This window comes from Budorcas taxicolor, chromosome 2 (assembly GCF_023091745.1).
Source record: "Budorcas taxicolor isolate Tak-1 chromosome 2, Takin1.1, whole genome shotgun sequence".
Taxonomy (NCBI): Eukaryota; Metazoa; Chordata; class Mammalia; order Artiodactyla; family Bovidae; genus Budorcas; species Budorcas taxicolor.
Genome location: NC_068911.1, coordinates 165,759,460 through 165,772,663, shown reverse-complemented (window position 1 = coordinate 165,772,663; position 13,204 = coordinate 165,759,460).

Here is a 13,204-nt window from a genome sequence, read left to right as displayed (position 1 = left end):
CCCTTCTTCAGGAGATCTTCCCAACCCAGGGATTGAACCTGGCTCTCCCACATTATAGGCAGATTCTTTACCATCTGTGCCACCAGGGAAGCCCTCTTTTAATTTTACTATAATTATATTTCAAAAGGTAGTAAAAAATATCACTTTCTACCTCTTTAACAAAAAGAAATAACCAAAAAAATATAAATTTGCTTGTAAATAAATGTTATCATTGAAAGGTTCAGAAAGTGTTTAGACCATGCTTCTCAACAGAAGTTGGAACCCCAGAACAGTGCTGCTCAAACTGTGGCCTGAAACAGCTGCAGCTCCATGAATTCTTGGATCCCAGTCCATACAGTAGGGCCATACTGAGGCCTGCAGTTGATTGGAAATTTTAAAATGGGTCTTTTGGGAATTCCCTGAATTCCAGTGGTTAGGACTCCATGCTTCTGCTGCAGGGGTCCTGGGTTCCATCCCTGGTCGGGGGACTGAACTCCCTGGAAGACACACAGTGCACAGCAAACAAAAAAACCAACAACAAAAAATGGTCTTTTATCAGAGGTAGTTGGAAAATTATTGTTCCAGGTCAAGAGTTACACACAGAAAATTATCAAGGACCAGAAATACTTTTCTTACCAGAAATGAGACTATTAGTGTTGTTTTAGAAGAGGGACCTTAGCAAGAGGGAAGCCTAAATGGAGTTGTAAAAGATATACTTTGCAAAGAGTTTTGTTATCTTTTGCTTTCTTTGTCTAAAGTATTTCTGATGTTTTAATTTGACCTTTTTACCTCACAGCTCAACTCTCAGCCTGCTTTCTCCAGCAGAGCAATGATCCTCTCTGGTGGCCCCATGATCTATTCATATCCCTGGGTGCAAGATAAAACATTTTATATTAGAGATTTCACTCTAAGACAGTGATTTTCAACTGGGGGTGATTTTGTTCCCCAGAGGACCTGTACCTGGCAGTGTCTGGAGACCCTCTCAGGTGTCATAGCTTGGGGTGGGGTGCTGCTGGCATCCAGTGGGTGGGGGCAGGGATGCTGCTAAATGCCCTACAAGTTATAGGATGGTCCCTACACCAAAGATGAATGGAGTGCACAATGTCAAGAGTACCAAGGTTGAGAAACCAGTTGTAAGATAAAGCAGGATTTTAAAAAATGATATCTTTAATGAACTTATTTTTGTTGTACATTTTAGGCTACCTTTTACCTTCATAATATTTATTAGGTCCTTATGCTTCTCTGGTGGCTCAGATGGTAAAGAATCTGCCTGCAGTGCAGGAGAGCTGGGTTCAGTTCCTGGGTCAGGAAGATCCCCTGGAGAAGGGTATGGCAACCCACTCAAGTATTCTTGCCTGAAAAATCTCACAGACAGAGGAGCCTGGCAGTCTATAGTTTATGGGGTCGTAAAAAGTTGGACACAACTGAGCAACTTAACAGTTTCACTTACACTCCCACAAGTTTTGAAAAATAGTGGATTCATAAAATGAAGACATGAGGCCAGATGATAGATGGTCCATGACTTGCCTGATATCTGATTAGATTTGTGATGTGGAAACTTAGAAATTCTGATCTGATTCGTACTGCTAGAACTATTACTGGGCTCTGATTTTAAAGTAGCAAAATCATTGAGAAGAAAATGGAATGTGAAGCTGAGTATTTAAACAATTCTATTTCTCTGTAATGTCTCAGATTGTTACATTCCTGGTTGGCTGTTTGGAGTTTGTGTGTTGGCATTGGGAATAACTAGATTTGGTAGTTGAATTCTATTACATTTAAGGGAGATAATTCCTCTGTGTGGACTATCAGATCATAAACTGCCCTCAGTTTTAAATTTATGTTCACATTTGGTGATCAGTATTTTTAACCTACACAGTGTTTCTGAGGTTTAATTTGTGGAGTTGGTGATATTTTTATAGGTAGATTCATAGTTGGTCCAATGCAGACCATTTGTGATCTAGTTTATATTTGGCATCTTTCTGGCACATTCAATCCAGATCTTTTTGTCTTCTATTACATATATTGAATGGATGGGAACAAGATTCTTACTTGTAATGGAATTTTAAGATGCATCCTTGGAAAGTTGTTTCTCTTGGGAAAAGGGAACAGGCTTTCAAGGCAAGGGTTAGAAAGGAGTGAAAATAAGGCACGTTATCTGCAATACATTTAGAAATCCTCATCATGGCTTCTGGTCATTTGGTGGAAAGATGCCATTCTGATGTAAATATTTTGGTGGTCACTAGACTTTGTATAGTCTTTAAGAAAGCTATTGACTTAGTGGTCTGAAAAATATTGTGAAATTGAGTATTCTGGAGGATATACAGGTCAGAATACTACAACAAAGGTTTTTTGTTGTTGTTAATTGATGTTGTGATAAACCCCATGGAGAGAAAGGCAACTGGTGGGACTACAAGTGCTGGTTCTGAGGGCGGAGGGAAGACAGGAGTGGCCTTCGGTCACCTGAATTGCTACTGCTTTATTTGGACTTCTGAGTTGTCCTTGTGTGTCCTCTGTGCACTGATAATCTCTTATCTCCGTGAAGTCTAGCATAGTGGGGTAGGGAGGTGCAGGGGGTTGGGGTGGGTGAGAAGTTCCCATCACACTGTTTTGAGCATCACCACTGTACTTCCTGCTGTTGTTTGTCCCTTGTAGCTTGCTTTGTGCTTTCACATGGTCACACTATCTTCTCACTCAAAAAGGAGGCTGCTTGATTCAGCTGCTTATGATAGGCAGTGTTTTCATTGATTTTTGTTCAATATTTCCACCAAATATTGCCGTGTTCCTCACACCTCTCATTGAAGTTCTGACAGTTTGAATTCTTTTCTTCAAATAATGCTTCTGTAGCGATAAATGGAAAGTTGTTTGTTTGGCAGGGGTGGCTTGGTTAGTTTCTAATATGTTCCTGGTTTTCAGAGGTGACACTAACTCACACCATTGTGATCAGATGATATGGAGTCTTCATAACTTGAGGAGGACATTTAGCATCTGTTCTGATCCTCCAGATGGATAATATTACTACTGCCAATTCTTCATGGGCAATTGTGATTTTGGGGAGCAATTTTTATATCCATCATTTGATTTTTTTTTTTTTTTGGTCCTCTCTCAGTAGCATCTTAAAAATCAGTGGGGGTTAGGATTGGGGTTATGTGCTTATATGAAGAAGGTTTAGCAATAACTAGCTTGGGGATTTTAAAGGCAGGTATCAATTTGAGATAAATGTCTTGGTGGCATATAATGGATATGGATTATATGTCATGCAGACTGTGAAGGGCATAATTAGGATTTTTTTAGAAGCAGAACATGCTAGAACATGCCAAACAGATTCACATCTTTTTACTACCCATGGTCTCTGTGGAGCTTCTATCACCAGAAACAGCAAACAAATAGTAATAAGGTGTCTTCCAGGAGGCTACTTGGGCTCAACTAGATGTTCAGAAACAGTCAAACTCATAAACCATCACATCAGATTCACTAAGAAGGACATAGGATGGTGGACTTTCCCTGGTGGTCCAGTGGTTAAGGATCTGCCTTCTAATGAAGGGGATGCCGATTTGGTCCCTGGTTGGGGAACTAAGATCCCACATCCCGCAGAGTCCCTGAGTGCCATAACTAGAAAGTCCGTGTGCTATAACTAAGACCCGACACAGCCAAATAAATAAATATTTTTTAAGAAAGAAGGTTATAGGATGGGAAGCACGGCTCACCAACAGGGCAGAGCCAGATATTACTCTTTCATCAGAGTCCCTGCATCTGTCTGTGTGACTCAGGTGCAAGGAGATAGACACACATCCCGCAAATATGGAAGCTATTCTGGCTTAAAAGCTTCTTGTTCCGTGGGAGCGAGTATCTCTTATAACAACTCTACTGAAATATCTTCCCCACAAGAGACATGTCTCTTCCAAGAGTCACTACAGTTAGGGAAGCCCAGAGCTGTGGCTTCCTATCAGGCATTTCATAGTTCTCCCAGTTTACAGTTTACCAACTCGGGGTCATTTCTACCATATGGAATGTTGCCTAGCAACGTGGTTGATATACTACTCTTCATTAGGTTGCTGGGGGAACAGAGCTAGAAAATTAACCCAAGGTTAAATTCTCACACAGAAGGGGAAAATGTTTTGTTAATCCTTTGCCAAATGGTATGCTGAGCAATTATGCAACAGATACTGCACCTATTTCCTATAAAATATAGCCAGAGAAAATTCCTATAAAGAGATGGCCTACACTAACTTATTTTTCCTTCCTTGCAGAGTATTCATTCTTTGTACTTAGTTACTTGTGATTAATACACTCTGCAAATTTTGCTGAGGTGTGTTTAAGAGTTGGATAAATGGTCCCGTCAAAATGTCTTGTATCCTTTTGCGCTACTCAGCATAGGCAGGTATAGTATGACATCCTATAGGGTCATCATTAAATGGAAGTTTCTGGGGATTCCATCATTCACACTTTGATAGGAACCTACGTCCACCTGGCAACCACCAAACACCAGGTTTTTTATAATGGTGCCTCTTATCATTGGATCATGTGGTGCTACCCTTGCCTGCTTCGGTTGCTCCTGGCCGATCAATAAATGAGGACAGCTGGTTATTTATTCAACAGGTATCCAGTAATTATTTATGGAGTCCTTGTTGTTTGTCAGACACTAGGGGTACCTGTGAGATACATCAGTGAACAAGCACAATCCCTGTCCTCAAGGAACTTGCAGTGTGTAATCAGGGAGGCTAACAATTAAACCATGCAGTTTGGGGTGTGACGGGAGGGGCAGGAAACAGGGTGTTCTGAGAGGGCTTGGGCAGAGTGTCCAGCCCAATCTTAGAGCCTTGGAGAAGACTTTCTTGTCTTTTGTCCAATAAACTCCTACCTTTGGGATACAATTTATAAACAACTCAGTTTCTGATATTTCTTGCCTTTTTCAAACATGGTAGCTTTGGACATTGACAGTGTTTAAATTACATGTTTTATTCAATTATATATAAATACTACAAACATTTCAGAACATCCTAGTCTTTAGCAAATATGCATCAGGTGCTATGGTTTTCTTATTTAAGAAACAACAACAAACAAGTTCCCATCATCTCCACCCCCTGTAATAAGTTAGAAGAAAGGTATTGTTACTGTGACAGATGGAGGAGCCCCATTGCATATGGACTGAGTCTTGGTTGGCCATGTAAACTAGTTAATTCCCCAACCAGATAGATACAGAACAGAACCATTAAATCAAAGGACTAGAGATAGTCTCCTCCAAAGAGATTTTATAGAGAGATGAAACAACTAGTATTTAGTTCCCACACAACTAGTTAGGATCAGAAGCCAGATCCTGCCAGGCCAATGCTGATAAAAAACAAACATGTCTGGGCAGGCAGCAAAGACCATCTGTAGACAGCATTTGTTTCCTTGGGTACCTATCAGACTAAAATTACAGCAAAGGAAAATGCTATTTTAGCCTCGTGTGGCTTTGTGTGATCCTGGCCTGAATTCTTGTAATGCTTAGACAGGGAAGGGGAAGTCACATGTTGAACATAAGGGAGTTAATTTAATTTCTTTTCCTATAATACCCACACATATTTGAAACAACATAAACTACCATCAACACACAGCAGATCAAAATTTTATTGTCCACTTATTTAATATGTATCAGGTATTTGATATTAATGTATTCACTTTTAAAAAACTTTGAAATTAAAAAAATTACAAATTAAAAAATTTACAGCATTATCTTGAAATTACTTTTGCCAACCTCTCTAGCTGATTTTTGAAATATAAATTGGGTATGATTCAGAGAAGGTGACAATGATAATCATATTTGAAACAAAAACCTACATATTTTAAAGACAGCGACCCATATAATATGATATTGAGTGAAAATGTATTTTAGGTATTTCTTGACTCAGTGGATTTTAATAAATCTATTATAAGAGCTAATTTTATTTAAAGCTGTGTGATAATATATGAAACTTCAAAGTAAAACAGATTAGCCACTTGACAATCTGAAAATACCTAGAAGCATTGATCCTGGTTGTTAATGAAATAACAAGTTTGGGATTAAAATAAATGCAAATCATCTTTAATTTGGTTACATCAACCTGGGGGTAAACAGGAAATAGTCTCAAACTAAATTTTTGTTTTGATTTCCAAAAAGTCAGATTAAGACACCCTAATGACAAATTTGGAGTAGAAACAGTATTACCCAAGTTCAAGGAAAAGTCTTTTGTTTCTTTATTGCTCATTTTGTCTTCAGAAACAAGTGTAATTTAACTGACTTTTCAGGGCATTTATTTTACATGAAATTTTATGAATATATTATTAGTTAAGAAAGAAAACTCACAAAATAAAGAAAATAGAGCTCCAAATTAAAACTAATTTAGAAAATAATTAAGACTTATTAAGAAAATAATTAAGAAAATAAATAGAGCTCTAAACACAAGAAGCTTCCATCAACATCTGTTCCCACCTCTCCGTCCCCTGATGTTAGGACCAATTACTTCCTTATATTAGACAGTTTCTGAGCAGAGTATTCTAAGCCAGGACATTTTAGATTCTGTGACAGAAGACTGGACACCCCTTGATGAGTGGGTGATGCAAAATAAGCAGAAACTATGGCAGAGAACACAAAAATCAAGAGGCACAGCCATTTTAAGTGCTTAGCTCTATAGGCATACACTTTCCAACACCTCTTAAAAGAAAAATAGAAACTGACTTATTTTTAATCCACAAGTTTCCAAGTGGATTAGTTCCTCTAACAAAGGCACTTGTCAATACTGCTATCAAAAAAAGAAAAAAAAGACAAAGTTGGAAATGATCCTCGTCATTAAAACAATAGCAACTGATTCCTTTTTTTAAAGGAGTGGGAAACTTTCTGCTTTTTGGAATGGATTTGGTCTTTATGCTATAGTGGCTATGTACCAGATATTTTATACGATTCAGTGTTGTCCATATGGTGTGTTGTTTTGCTATTTTCACTTTTTATTTATAAAGAACTAAAAATAAGACAGAATGAAGTAATAAATTGGTGGATATAATCTATATAATCTAGATCTGACCTCATTTCTATTGTTTTGACATTCCATTTTTAAGATAAATCTCTAAGTCATGTGCATATTTTTGTTTTAAAAATTACTTCTGCTTAAATAGTTTCAAATATTTATCTTCTAAAGACAGGAAGTTGATTCAGTGTTAGCAATGTATTGATATAATTTTACATTTTAAAAAATGTTGAGGCAGGTTTATTTAAGATTGGCTGGGCTCACTGCCAGCTCTTGAGAAAAACATTTATAGCTTATAGACTTTAAAAAAATTTCCACATAATAATATAGAACTACTTACACTAAATACACTTTACATCTGTTTGAAGACTCAATTTCATTTAGTAATAGGCAAAAAAAGTTACTGTCTAGAGCACAGGCTGGGTCAAAGCTGCTAGCTGCCTGGTTTTGGCAAATAAAATTTTATTAGAACACAAGTTCACCCATTCTTTTCCATATTGTATATGCCAGCTTTTGCACTACGGTGGCAAAGTTGAGTGGTTGCAACAGACTTTTCACCCACGAAGCCCAAAATATTTGCTATCTGGCTCTATATAGAGAGTTGGCCCACCTGTGATCTAGAATGTTGGACAGGATGTGAAATCTGTTATTCCTTATGTAGAAATGATGAAGGTAAGGTAAGTTCTATCGATCTGGTGTGCATAACCAGAATTTAAACCAATCTGTGAACGTCACTAGGATCTAAACAAGTCTGGTATGTATGAGAATCAGTGGAGGTTCGCAGCTGATGGATATGAAGCATTGGCGGGAAGTCGCTGGAAGGATCTGACCAGGAGAGAACAAGTCATTTGTCTCAGCTCCAACGAAGTATGCCTGACCCTTCAATGTGAGAGCTACAGGCAGAAACTAAATGAGCATGATGCAAGATACTAGGAGCTCAAACTCCTAGCAAGATGCTAGGAATGAGATGCTAGGAGCTCAGACTTCACTGCTTTGTGAACATCTGATGCCCCAAGCTTGATACCAAGTGGGAGGGCAGGAACACTGACTGCTCTGCACTTCTGTAACTCTGCACTTCCTTGATGTATTCTCAGTGGGCTTCCCTCATAGCTCAGTTGGTAAAGAATCCACCTGCAAAGCAGGAGACCCCGGTTTGATTCCTGGGTTGGGAAGATCCCCTGGGGAAGGGATAGGCTACCCACTCCAGTATTCTCAGCACAGCTGTGGCTCACAGGCAGTAGCAAGACAGGTTAAATCCAGCCGGATAGGGAATTCCCTGGTGATCTAGGGAACTGGTTAGGACGCTCTGCTTCCACTGCAGGGGGCATGGGTTTGATCCCTGGTTGGGGAATTAAGATCCTGCAAGCTGCGTGGTGCAGCCAAATCAATCAATCATCCAGCTGGACTGCCTGTAATGGTGAGCACGGGAGGCAGGTGGGATGTCAGCTTTCCCAGGCACGCATGAATTCAGCAGCAGCAGACAAGCAAGTGCTCTTCCTGGTCAGGGCACTTTTGGTTTCAAGGAACAGGCACTCAGGCAAGCTTAAGACAATGGTTCTCAAAGTATGGTTCTAGTTCTAGAAACATCAGCCGCATTCCTAGAGGCATTTGGATGCAAACTAAAGCTTGAGAACAGTTTTAAGAGCATTTATTTCAAGAGAAAAATGAGTGACATTATGAGTGTCCTAGGAGAGCAAGTCAGCAGATCACCCAAAATTTGAAAGTCAGGAGTGAGGCTATTAGGGTTCTGGTTCATGCTCTTTGTCTGCCTCTCTATGCCTGTGTCAGGCTCCCCAGCCATTCTCAGACTAGTTTCCTTCTGCCACCATTCATCAGTTCTAAATGACTGCTCCAGCCCCTACCTGTCCTTTAGTTAAAATCCTCCAAAGGTGGGGCCTCCCCGGTGGCTCAGTGGTGAAGAATCTGCCTGCCAATGCAGGAGACACAGGTTCGATTCCTGATCTGGGCAGATCCTACATGCCACAGAGCACCTAAGCCTGTGCCCCACAACTATTAAGCCTGTGTTCTAGAGCCTGGGAAACAACTACTGAGCCCATCTGCCCACAACTACTAAAGCCTGCATGCCCTAGAACCTGTACTCCACAACAAGAGAAACTACTGGAATGTGAAGCCTGCAGAGTGACCCAACTACAGAGTGGCCCCTGCTCACTGCAACTAGTGAAAGCCTGAATGCAGCAATGAAGACCCAGCACAGCCAAAAATAAATAAAATTATTTAAAAAAAAAAACTATTTAAAAAGTCCTCCAAAGGAAAACACCTCGGTTTCTGCCCAGCGAAGGATAGGTTCCCTCAGGTCAATAGTAGCTGGGGCAGAAGAGGGCTCAGTCTGGAGATGAGGGTTGGAGGGCTGGAGGGGTTAGGGGATGTTATTTAGAAGTTTGGCAAATCCCCTGAGAAGCAGCACTGGGGAGGACAGGTACAATGATATATATGTCTCCCATACCATGAATATCAAGGAAGACAGGAAAATTTGGGGGAGCATGCCTTATACAGCTCCAGGAACTCTGAGAATCAATGGCAGAACTGTACATGGCTGTAGCTGTTTCCTTTAAATGAGCAAAATAGTTATATACCACAAAGAATTGAATTTGAAAACAGGTGTTCCAACAAAAACTTGTATGCAAACATTCTTAGCAGATCTATTCATAATAGCCAAAAGGTGGAAACACCCAAGTATCCATGACCAGATGGAAGGATAAACAAACTCTGGTGTATGCATACTACAGAATATTATTCATCCATTAAAAGGAATGAAGTTCTGATGCATGCCACAACTTGGATAAACCTTGAGAACCTTAAGTTCAGCTAGAGAAGCTGGTCACAAAGGACACCGGTATTGCACAATTCCATTTATAGAAAATACTCAAAACAGGCAAATCCATAGAGACAAAAAAGCAGAGTGGTGGTTGCTAGCAGCTGGGTGGGGAGGAGGGAATGGCTGCTAATGGGTGGTTTCCTTTTGAGGTGATGAAAAAGTTCTGGCACTAAACAGCGGTGATGATTGTACAACCCTGTGAACTGTACTTGATGTACTTGATGTCACTGAATTGTACTTCAAAATAACAAATTTTATACTATATGCATTTTACAATTATATATATATATATACAATACATATATTGTGTATATATACAATATACAATATACTCTATATATACACAATTATATATATAGCCCCACTATATATATATATATATATGGGACTCCCCTAGGTATCCGCCGAAGGGCAGGCTGGCGTCGTGGCAGCTGAGGACCCGCCCGCGAGCCTCGATGAGGCCGTAGGCGCCCTGGGCGTGGTACCCCGAGAGGTCCCCGGACCGGGAGCGCGGCGGCGGGAGGCGCAGAGGCGAGCGGGCGCCATTTGCAGCCCCGGGCTCAGCGGCGGTGGCGCGCCGGCTCTGAGGGGCTGGAGACGGTCACAAAGGAGGCGCGGCCGGCCGGCCGGCCGGCGCCAAGGACCTGGCCTTGGGCGGCGGCGGGGCGCACCGGTTCCTGGCCTGCGCGCTCGCCTCGCCCTGCTGGCCGCGCCCGTCTGGCCGCAGGGCCCGGCCGCTCCGTCCGCGGCGCAGGGAAAGGCGGGAAGGCGCGCGGAGCCTCCTGGCGGCGGCGGGAAGGCGGCGCGGTGCCGGTGCCCAGCGTGTCTGGAGTCGTCCGGCGCCGCGAACGCCCAGAGGGTCGGCGGCCTCCTGCGCCCGGGCTGCGCAGCGAGGATGGGGCGGCCTGGTGGGGGCAGGCCAGCTAATTCGTAAACTCTCCATTTGGTTTTGTGTGCCTCATCTCACGAAGATTTGTGTCCCCTCTCACTAGATTGAGGCTACGCGTTCCGACAGGACTATCACAGAAGAGATGCTGCGTTCTTCTCAAAGCATCACATCAGTGACCCCTTGTCAATCTGTCAGTTTGCCTCCTTACTGACGATGTTCATGTTGATCCTTGTTTAAAATGACGCCTGACAAGCTTTTCCACTGTGAAGTTCAGTTCAGTTCAGTTTAGTTCAGTCGCTCAGTCGTGTCCGACTCTGCGACCCCACCCCATGAATCGCGGCACGCCAGGCCTCCCTGTCCATCACCAACTCCCGGAGTTCACTCAAACTCACGTCCATCAAGTCGGTGATGCCATGCAGCCATCTCATCCTCTGTCGTCCCCTTCTCCTCCTGCCCCCAATCCCTCCCAGCATCAGAGTCTTTTCTTTCCAATGAGTCAACTCTTCGCATGAGGTGGCCAAAGTACTCTGAAGTTACGCTTTTATTATTTGTAAAGTATTACATAGTGTTAGTCACTCAGTCCGACTCTTTATGACCCCGAGAACTGTAGCCCACCAGGGTCCTCTGTCCACGGAATTTTCCAGGTAAGAATACTGCAGTGGGTTGGCATTCCCTTTTTCAGAGGATCTTCCCAACCCAGGGATCCAACCCAGGTCTCCTGCATTGCAGGCAGATTCTTTTACAGTCTGAGTCACCAGGGAAGCCAGGAGGTATTAAATATTTTGAAACTCCATAAATCGCTCATTTCTCATCAAAGTGCTAAAATTTTATTTATTATTTTTTCCTTCCAGTTGTATTCAGATATAATTGACATACAACACTGTATATGTTTAGGTGTATAGCATATTGCTTTGACTAATAGACATCATGAAATGGTAAGCACAGTAAGTTTAGTGAATATAGATCATCTCATATAGATATAAAATTAAAGAAATAGAAAAAATATTTTTCCTTGTGATGAGAACTCTTAGATTTACTCTCAACAGTGTACTCTCATATGTAACATACAGAAGTGTAAGTAATATTTATCATCTTGTACATTACATCTCTAGTACCTATTTATCTTGTAAACAGACGTTTGTCCATTTTGACTTTGTTGTTTAGTCACTCAATCATGTCTGACTCTTTGTGACCCCATGGACTGCAGCATGCCAGGCTTCCCTGTCCTTCACCAACTCCTGGAGCTTGCCCAAACTCATGTCCATTGAGTCGGTGATGCGATCCAACCATCTCATCCTCTGTCGTCCCCTTTTCCTCCTGCCTTCAATCTTTCCCAGCATCAGGATCTTTTCCAATGAGTTGGCTCTATCCATCAGGTGGCCAAAGTATTGACACTTCAGCTTCAGCATCAGTCCTTCCAATGAATATTCAGGATTGATTTTCTTGAGAATTGACTGGTTTGATTGCCTTGTAGTCCAAGGGACTCTCAAGAGTCTTCTCCAACACCACAGTTCAAAAGCATCAATTCTTCGGCATTTAGCCTTCTTTATGGTCCAACTCTTACATCCATACAAGACTACTGGAAAAACCCTAGCTTTGACTAGATGGACGTTTGTTGGCAAAGTAATGTCTCTGATTTTAATATACTGTCTAGGTTTGTCATAGCTTTTCTTTACACAAATAGCTGACTAGACATTTCTAAACATTTCCAAATGAAAACTGTGATTAGTCTGGTTATGATGTGTCACTATACAAATGCATTACATAATTATTGGCTATATTTCCCCACTCTCTGCCTTTCATACACATGACTCATTTAATTTTGCAACTGGAAGTTTATACCTCTTAATCTCCCAAACCTACTTACTTATTAAGTCATATAGGATCATGGTTTTCTGTTTTATTTATTGGGCTGTAATCTACTGCTGTCATTTATTTTAATATTCAAACTGTCCCAGATTTGGCCAGTGAAAGCCCATTCAGCTCAACTTTTGTGTCCATTGGATTTCATATGGTTATTTGAGCACTTTATTCATTTCTTACACAAGATGTTCCAGGCTCTTTGTTGTCGTTGTTTAGTCGCTGAGTCGTGTCCTCTTTTGCAACTCCATGGGCCGTAGCCTACCAGGCTCCTCTGTCCATGGGATTTTCCAGGCAATAATACTGGAGTAGGTTGCCATTTCCTTCTCCAGGGGATCTTGCCGACCCAGGGATCTAACTGTCATCTCTTATGTTGGCATCCAAGTTCACTGTGTCTTTTTTCCCTGCCCCAGCCCCCAAATCACATACTTCTCCAAAAAGCTTTGGTTCTTTTTAGTGACGAGCCATTATTTAGAAACCAAGATCTGGGGACTTACCTGGTGGTCCAGTGGTTAAGAATCTGCTTTCCAGTGAATCTGAGTCAGTTCTAATAAGGTGGATGAACCTAGAGCCTATTATACAGAGTGAAGTAAGTCAGAAAGAGAGAAACAAATACTGTATATTAACCCATATGTATGAAATCTAGAAAAATGGTACTGA